The sequence below is a fragment of the Centropristis striata genome, chromosome 10 (assembly GCF_030273125.1).
Source record: "Centropristis striata isolate RG_2023a ecotype Rhode Island chromosome 10, C.striata_1.0, whole genome shotgun sequence".
In the NCBI taxonomy this organism is placed as follows: domain Eukaryota; kingdom Metazoa; phylum Chordata; class Actinopteri; order Perciformes; family Serranidae; genus Centropristis; species Centropristis striata.
Genome location: NC_081526.1, coordinates 14,459,974 through 14,469,795, shown reverse-complemented (window position 1 = coordinate 14,469,795; position 9,822 = coordinate 14,459,974).

The window sequence follows — 9,822 nt, the reverse complement described above, 5'->3', positions numbered from 1 at the left end:
TCAGTACCATCACAAGGCCTTTGGGATCAAAAGTTGTATAAATCTTTACCGTCGGTCACACTATGTGGGCGTGGCATGGCGGCAAAATATGGCGTCTCGCCATAAAACACGAGATTGTTATAACTTCCCCATTCTTTGTCCCATCTGCTCCAAAATTCTCATGCTTCATCAGAGTCCAGCCCTTCACACTTCTACATAACAATATTTCAAAAAGCCCCGCCCCTTATGCTTTATCCACGCCCCCTTTCATAAAATAGCCACGTTGCATACTTTACAAAACTCCTCCTACAGATTTCACCCAATTTACTTCAAACTTGGTCAGTACCATCACAAGGCCTTTGGAATCAAAAGTTGTATAAATCTTTACCGACCGTCACACTATGTGGGCGTGGCATGGCGGCAAAATATGGCATCTCGCCATCTAACACCAGACTGAATAACTTGACCATACATTGTCCAATCTGTCCCAAATTTAACACACGTGATTAGGGTCCAGCCCGGGACACACCCACGTGTCCATCTTCACAGATAGTCATAGTGCCCCCTGCTGGCTACAGGAAGTAACATGTTTTACACCAACCACAAGCACAGTGGTAGGAGACACGCAATTTGGTACGCATAGGGACTGTGCCAACAGCGCCGCGTCCAATATGCCCTCCCCTGATGGCGCCTCCCCCGACGGCTCCACTCTGCGAGGGCCCGTTCAGTACTGCGCGCAGTCCTAGTTATTTTTATTTTTCTCGTACCCAAATGATCGCATTTTTCACTGCCTGAACATACCCCAAAACTCATGAAACTTTAAATATAAGTCAGACATGGTGAAAAATTTTATAATCTATTGTCATCCTGAATTTCCACCACTAGGTGGCGCTATAATAAAGGAAAGTGCGTTTAGGTTAATAACTTCCACATACTTTATCACACATTCAAAAAACTTATATCCACGCGTTCACTGAGTTGTGCTGAATCTCGTGATATAGGCCACTCCCATTTTCGCCTACCGTTTTTTTTCGCAAATTTGCGAAATGTCGCAAACCTACTTTTTCGAACTCCTCCTAGGCAATTTCATCATTTTGCACCAAACTTTGCACACAGCATCTATGGACCCTCATGACAAAAAGTTATTAAAAGAATTTTGATTACCCAAAGAATACTCAAGTTATTAAATAACAACTTCCTGCAGGTGGCGCTATTTTCAACACAAAACACAAAGTGTTGCATATCTCCACATTGGTGAGTCTGAATGACATGAAACTCAGGTTTCTACTTCCCCATGAGCCCCTGAGGCTCTGTGCAAAATTTTGGACGATGACCACTAGGTGGCGCTCTTTAAATTGAAGTATTTTATATCTCCAAATCGGTTGGTCGGATTCACACCAAACTTGGTATACTTACTGTCAATACCGTCCTGAGAATAACCCTTGAAGGTTTTATTGATCGGCCCCTAGTTGGCGCTCTGGCGGCAGTTTAATTTAAAAAATGCCACTGTGCCCAGACCATAAGACTTAAGGCAATGAAATTCATAGGGGTGGTCTAGACTGGCCCCTGTAACGCACAAACCCTGACGGCAGCATGCCCCGACACGCGTGTACTGCGAGGGCCCGTTCAGTACTGCGCGCAGTCCTAGTTAGGGCCCGAGCAGGCAACGACCTGCGAGGTCCCTATTGTATTTCGAATGATTATTTATTATTAGGGCCCGAGCAGGCAACGACCTGCGAGGTCCCTATTGTATTTCGAATGATTATTTATTATTATTTTTTTTATTCTCGTGACGAAATGATCGCATTTTTCACTGCCTGAACATATCCAAAAACTCATGAAACTTTAAATATAAGTCACACATGGTGAAAAATTTTATAATCTATTGTCATCCTGAATTTCCACCACTAGGTGGCGCTTTAATAAAGGAAAGTGCGTTTTGGCTAATAACTCCCACATACTTCATCGCACATTCAAAAAACTTATATCCACGCGTTCACTGAGTTGTGCTGAATCTCGTGATATAGGCCACGCCCATTTTCGCCTACGGTTTTTTTTCGTAAATGCGCGAAATGTCGCAAACCTACTTTTTCGAACTCCTCCTAGGCAATTTCATCGTTTTGCACCAAACTTTGCACACTGCATCTATGGACCCTCATGACAAAAAGTTATTAAAAGAATTTTGATTACCCTAAGAATACTCAAGTTATTAAATAACAACTTCCTGCAGGTGGCGCTATTTTCAACACAAAACACGAAGTGTTGCAAATCTCCTCATTGGTGTGTCTGAATGACATGAAACTCAGGTTACTACTTCCCCATGAGCCCCTGAGGCTCTCTGCAAAATTTTGGGCGATGACCACTAGGTGGTGCTCTTTAAATTGAAGTATTTTATATCTCCACAATGGTTGGTCGGATTAACACCAAACTTGGTATACTTATTGTCAATACCCTCCTGAGGATAACCCTTGAAGGTTTTATTGATCGGCCTCTAGGTGGTGCTCTGGCGGCAGTTTAATTTAATAAGTGCCACTGTGCCCAGACCATAACACTTAAGGCAATGAAATTCATAGGGGTGGTGTAGACTGGCCCCTGTAACGCACAAACCCTGACGGCAGCATGCCTCGACACGCATGTACTGCGAGGGCCCGTTCAGTACTGCGCGCAGTCCTAGTTATTTTTATTCTTTGTCCAAAATGATCGCATATTTCACTGCCTGAACATACCCCAAAACTCATGAAACTTTAAATATAACTCACAACTGGCGAAAAATTTTATAATCTATTGTCATCCTGAATTTTCACCACTAGGTGGCGCTATAATAATGGAAAGTGCGTTTTGGCTAATAACTCCCACATACTTCATCGCACATTCAAAAAACTTATATCCACGCGTTCACTGAGTTGTGCTGAATCTCGTGATATAAGCCACGCCCATTTTCGCCTGGAGTTTTTTTTCGCAAATTCGCAAAATGTCGCAAACCTACTTTTTCGAACTCCTCCTAGGCAATTTCATCGTTTTGCACCAAACTTTGCACAGAGCATCTATGGACCCTCATGACAAAAAGTTATTAAAAGAATTTTGATTACCCAAAGAATACTCAAGTTATTAAATAACAACTTCCTGCAGGTGGCGCTATTTTCAACACAAAACACGAAATGTTGCATATCTCCTCATTGGTGTGTCTGAATGACATGAAACTCAGGTTACTACTTCCCCATGAGGCCCTGAGGCTCGCCGCAAAATTTTGGACGATTACCACTAGGTGGCGCTCTTTAAATTGAAGTATTTTATATCTCCAAATCGGTTGGTTGGATTAACACCAAACTTGGTATACTTATTGTCAATGCCCTCCTGAGGATAACCCTTGAAGGTTTTATTGATCGGCCCCTAGGTGGCGCGCTGGCGGCAGTTTAATTTAATAAGTGTCACTGTGCCCAGACCATAAGACTTAAGGCAATGAAATTCATAGGGGTGGTATAGACTGGCCCCTGTAACGCACAAACCCCGACGGCAGCATGCCCCAACACGCGTGTACTGCGAGGGCCCGTTCAGTACTGCGCGCAGTCCTAGTTATTTTTAGGGCCCGAGCAGGCAACGACCTGCGAGGTCCCTATTGTATTTCGAATGATTATTTATTATTATTATTTTTATTCTTTGTCCAAAATGATCGCATATTTCACTGCCTGAACATTCCCCAAAACTCATGAAACTTTAAATATAAGTCACACCTGGCGAAAAATTTTATAATCTATTGTCATCCTGAATTTTCACCACTAGGTGGCGCTATAATAAAGGAAAGTGCGTTTAGGCTAATAACTTCCACATACTTTATCACACATTCAAAAAACTTATATCCACGCGTTCACTGAGTTGTGCTGAATCTCGTGATATAGGCCACTCCCATTTTCGCCTACCGTTTTTTTTCGCAAATTCGCGAAATGTCGCAAACCTACTTTTTCGAACTCCTCCTAGGCAATTTCATCGTTCTGCACCAAACTTTGCACACAACATCTATGGACCCTCATAACAAAAAGTTATTAAAAGAGTTTTGATTACTCAAAGAATACTCAAGTTATTAAATAACAACTTCCTGCAGGTGGCGCTATTATCAACACAAAACACAAAGTGTTGCATATCTCCACATTGGTGTGTCTGAATGACATGAAACTCAGGTTACTACTTCCCCATGAGCCCCTGAGGCTCGCTGAAAAATTTTGGCCGATTACCCCTAGGTGGCACTCTTTAAATTAAAGTATTTTATATCTCCAAATTGGTTGGTCAGATTAACACCAAACTTGGTATACTTATTGTCAATGCCCTCCTGAGGATAACCCTTGAAGATTTTATTGATCGGCCCCTAGGTGGCGCTCTGGCGGCAGTTTATTTTAATGAGTGCCACTGTGCCAAGACCATAAGACTTAAGGCAATTAATTATTATTATTATTTTTATTATTCTTCTTCCCAAATGATCGCATATTTCACTGCCTGAACATACCCCAAAACTCATGAAACTTTAAATATAAATCACACATGGTGAAAAATTTTATAATCTATTGTCATCCTGAATTTCCACCACTAGGTGGCGCTATAATAAAGGAAAGTGCGTTTTGGCTAATAACTCCCACATACTTTATCGCACATTCAAAAAACTCATATCCACGCGTTCACTGAGTTGTGCTGAATCTCGTGATATAAGCCACTCCCATTTTCGCCTGGAGTTTTTTTCCGCAAATTCGCGAAATGTCGCAAACCTACTTTTTCGAACTCCTCCTAGGCAATTTCATTGTTTTGCACCAAACTTTGCACACTGCATCTATGGACCCTCATGACAAAAAGTTATTAAAAGAATTTTGATTACTCAAATAATACTCAAGTTATTAAATAACAACTTCCTGCAGGTGGCGCTCTTTTCAACACAAAACACAAAGTGTTGCATATCTCCACATTGGTGTGTCTGAATGACATGAAACTCAGGTTGCTGCTTCCCCATGAGCCCCTGAGGCTCGATGCAAAATTTTGGGCGATGACCACTAGGTGGCGCTCTTTAAATTGAAGTATTTTATGTCTCCACATCGGTTCGTCGGATTAACACCAAACTTGGTATACTTATTGTCAAAGCCCTCCTGAGGATAACCCTTGAAGATTTTATTGATCGGCCCCTAGGTGGCGCTCTGGCGGCAGTTTAATTTAATAAGTGCCACTGTGCCCAGACCATAAGACTTAAGGCAATGAAATTCATAGGGGTGGTATAGACTGGCCCCTGTAACGCACAAACCCCGACGGCAGCATGCCCCGACACGCGTGTACTGCGAGGGCCCGTTCAGTACTGCGCGCAGTCCTAGTTATTTTTATTAGGGCCCGAGCAGGCAACGACCTGCGAGGTCCCTATTGTATTTCTAATGATTATTAGGGACCGAGCACTAACGGTGCGAGGACCCTATTGAAACTGGTCTGTTTATTATTTTTTTTTTTCCCAAAAGTAAATCGCCTTTTTGGGGGCTTTATCATATTCAAAAACTCACCAATTTTGGAATATACATAAATCTCCGCTGAAATTTACATATTCTAGTGATCGCGGGAATGGCCGTGGCAAAATGACTCAACAGCGCCCCCTTGAAAGTCAAGAAAATTCAGCCCCTCGCACAGGAATGTCGTATCGGCACGAAATTTTCTACATACATGTATCATGGCAAGACGCACCAAAAAGTCTCAAGAACCCATACCCTAAAACGTACAGGAAGTCGGCCATCTTGGATCGAAAATGGCATTTCCTGCTGTTTTTGCCCATTTCCATGCCGCATACTTTAACGAACTCCTCCTACAAATTTCACCCGATTTACTTCAAACTTGGTCAGTAGCATCACAAGGCCTTTGGGATCAAAAGTTATTGAAAGCTTTACCAACGGTCACACTATGTGGGCGTGGCATGCCGGCAAAATATGGCGTCTCGCCATGAAACACGGGACTGTATAACTTCACCATACATTGTCTCATCTGGCCCAAAATTCTTACACGTGATAAGGGTCCAGCCATGAACATCCCCACATGTCAATATTGACACACAGTCATAGCGCCCCCTGCTGGCAACAGGAAGTAACAACTTTAACGCCTAGCCCCAGCATTAGGTTTCACGTAGAGACACAAAATTTGGTACACATATGAATCATGTGGAGACGCACCAAAAAGCCTCTTGGACCCATACCTCAAACCCAACAGGAAGTCCGCCGTCTTGGTTTGAATATCGCACTTGTCATCGTTTTTGGCCATTTCCAGGTTGCATACTTTAACGAACTCCTGCTACAGATTTCACCCCATGGACTTCAAACTTGGTCAGTACCATCACAAGGCCTTTGGGATCAAAAGTTATTGAAAGCTTTACCGACGGTCACACTATGTGGGCGTGGCATGCCGCCAAAATATGGCATCTCGCCATAACAGACGAGACTGCATAACTTGACCATACATTGTCCAATCTGTCCCAAATTTCACACACGTGATTAGGGTCCAGCCCGGGACACACCCAGGTGTCAATAGTTACACACAGTCATAGCGCCCCCTGCTGGCTACAGCAAGAATTATGTTTTACACCTACCCTGAGCACAGTGGTAGGAGACACGCCATTTGGGACGCATAGGGACTGAGCCCACATTGCCGCACCCGATGTGGCCTCCCCCGACGTGCCCTCCTCCGACGGCTCCACTCTGCGAGGGCCCGTTCAGTACTGCTTGTTATACTTTTTCTTCAAGAAAAGTAATCGCCTTTTTGGGGCCTTTATCATATTCAAAAACTCACCATTTTTGGAATAGACATAAATCTCCGCTGAAATTTACGTATTCTAGTGCTCCCGGGAATGGGCGTGGCAAAATGACTCAACAGCGCCCCCTTGAAAGTCAAGAAAATTCAGCCCCTCGCACAGGAATGTCATAGAGACACCAAATTTTTTACGTACGTGTATCATGGCAAGACGCACCGAAATGTAACAAGAACCCATACCCTAAAACGTACAGGAAGTCCGCTATTTTGAGTCAAACATGCCGTTTCCTGCTGTTTTTGCCCATTTCCATGCCGCATACTTTAACGAACTCCTCCTACGGATTTCACTCAATTCTCTTCAAACTTGGTCAGTACCATCACAACGCCTTTGGGACCAAAAGTTATTGAAAGCTTTACCGCCAGTCACACTATGTGGCCGTGGCATGGCGGCAAAATATGGCGTCTCGCCATAAAACACAACATCCTTGTCACTTTTCCATACTTTGTCCGATCTGCTCCAAACGTCTCATGCCTAATCAGAGTCCAGCCCTTAACACTTCGAAATAACAATATCTCATAAAGCCCCGCCCCTTATGCCTTATACACGCCCCCTTTCATAAAATGACCACGTTGCATACTTTACATAACTCCTCCAACAGATTTCAGCCCATTTACTTCAAACTTGGTCAGTATCATCACAAGCCCTTGGGGAACACAACTTATCAAAACCTTTACTGCCCTTCACACTATGTGGGCGTGGCATGCCAGCTAAATATGGCGTCTCGCCATCTAACACCAGACTGGATAACTTCACCATACATTGTCCAATCTGTCCCAAATTTCTCACACCTGATGAGGGGCCAGCCTTGAACACACCCACGTGTCAATGTTGACACACAGTCAATGCGCCCCCCACTGGCAACAGGAAGTAACATGTTCTACACCTAGCCCCAGCAGTAGGTTTCACGTAGAGCCACAAAATTTGGCAGACATATGAATCATGTGGAGACGCACCAAAAAGCCTCTTGGACCCATACCTCAAACCCAACAGGAACTCTGCCATCTTGGTTTGAATATCACACACTTCATCTATTTTACCCATTTCCACACTGTATACTTTAACGAACTCCTGCTACAGATTGCACCCCATTTACTTCAAACTTGGTCCGTAGCATCACCAGACCTTTGGGATCAAAAGTTATTGAAAGCTTTACCGACGGTCACACTATGTGGGCGTGGCATGGCAGCAAAATATGGCGTCTCGGCATCTAAAACAAGACTGGATAACTTGACAATATCTTGTCCAATCTGTCCCACATTTCACACACGTGATTAGGGTCCAGCCCGGAACACACCCACGTGTCAATAGTGATACACAGTCATAGCGCCCCCTGCTGGAAACAGCAAGTAACATGTTTTACCCCTACCCCGCGCCCAGTGGGACTGAGCCCACAGCACCGCGCCCGACGTGGGCTCCGCCAACTTGGCCTCCCCCGACGGCTCCACTCGGCTCGGTCCCGTTCAGTCCTGTTTACAGGCCTAGTTCTTTTTATTATTTTTCTCGTACCCAAATGATCGCATATTTCACTGCCTGAACATACCCCAAAACTCATGAAACTTTAAATATAAGTCACACCTGGCGAAAAATTTTATAATCTATTGTCATCCTGAATTTTCACCACTAGGTGGCGCTATAATAAAGGAAAGTGCGTTTTGGCTAATAACTCCCACATACTTCATCGCACATTCAAAAAACTTATATCCACGCGTTCACTGAGTTGTGCTGAATCTCGTGATATAGGCCACTCCCATTTTCGCCTACCGTTTTTTTTCGCAAATTCGACAAATGTCGCAAACCTACTTTTTCGAACTCCTCCTAGGCAATTTCATCGTTTTGCACCAAACTTTGCACACAGCATCTATGGACCCTCATGACAAAAAGTTATTAAAAGAATTTTGATTACCCAAAGAATACTCAAGTTATTAAATAACAACTTCCTGCAGGTGGCGCTATTTTCAGCACAAAACACGAAGTGTTGCATATCTCCACATTGGTGTGTCTGAATGACATGAAACTCAGGTTACTACTTCCCCATGAGCCCCTGAGGCTCGCTGCAAAATTTTGGCCGATGACCACTAGGTGGCGCTCTTTAAATTGAAGTATTTTATATCTCCAAATCGGTTGATCGGATTAACACCAAACTTGGTATACTTATTGTCAATGCCCTCCTGAGGATAACCTTTGAAGGTTTTATTGATCGGCCCCTAGGTGGCGCTCTGGCGGCAGTTTAATTTAATAAGTGCCACTGTGCCCAGACCATAAGACTTAAGGCAATGAAATTCATAGGGGTGGTATAGACTGTCCCCTGTAACGCACACACCCCGACAGCAGCATGCCCCAACACGCGTGTACTGCGAGGGCCCGTTCAGTACTGCGCGCAGTCCTAGTTATTTTTATTCTTTGTCCAAAATGATCGCATATTTCACTGCCTGAACATACCCCAAAACTCATGAAACTTTAAATATAACTCACAACTGCCGAAAAATTTTATAATCTCTTGTCATCCTGAATTTTCACCACTAGGTGGCGCTATAATAATGGAAAGTGCGTTTTGGCTAATAACTCCCACATACTTCATCGCACATTCAAAAAACTTATATCCACGCGTTCACTGAGTTGTGCTGAATCTCGTGATATAAGCCACGCCCATTTTCGCCTGGAGTTTTTTTTCGCAAATTCGCGAAATGTCGCAAACCTACTTTTTCGAACTCCTCCTAGGCAATTTCATCGTTTTGCACCAAACTTTGCACACAGCATCTATGGACCCTCATGACAAAAAGTTATTAAAAGAATTTTGATTACCCAAAGAATACTCAAGTTATTAAATAACAACTTCCTGCAGGTGGCGCTATTTTCAACACAAAACACAAAGTGTTGCATATCTCCACATTGGTGTGTCTGAATGACATGAAACTCAGGTTACTACTTCCCCATGAGCCCCTGAGGCTCGCCGCAAAATTTTGGCCGACGACCACTAGGTGGCGCTCTTTAAATTGAAGTATTTTATATCTCAAAAGCGGTTGGTC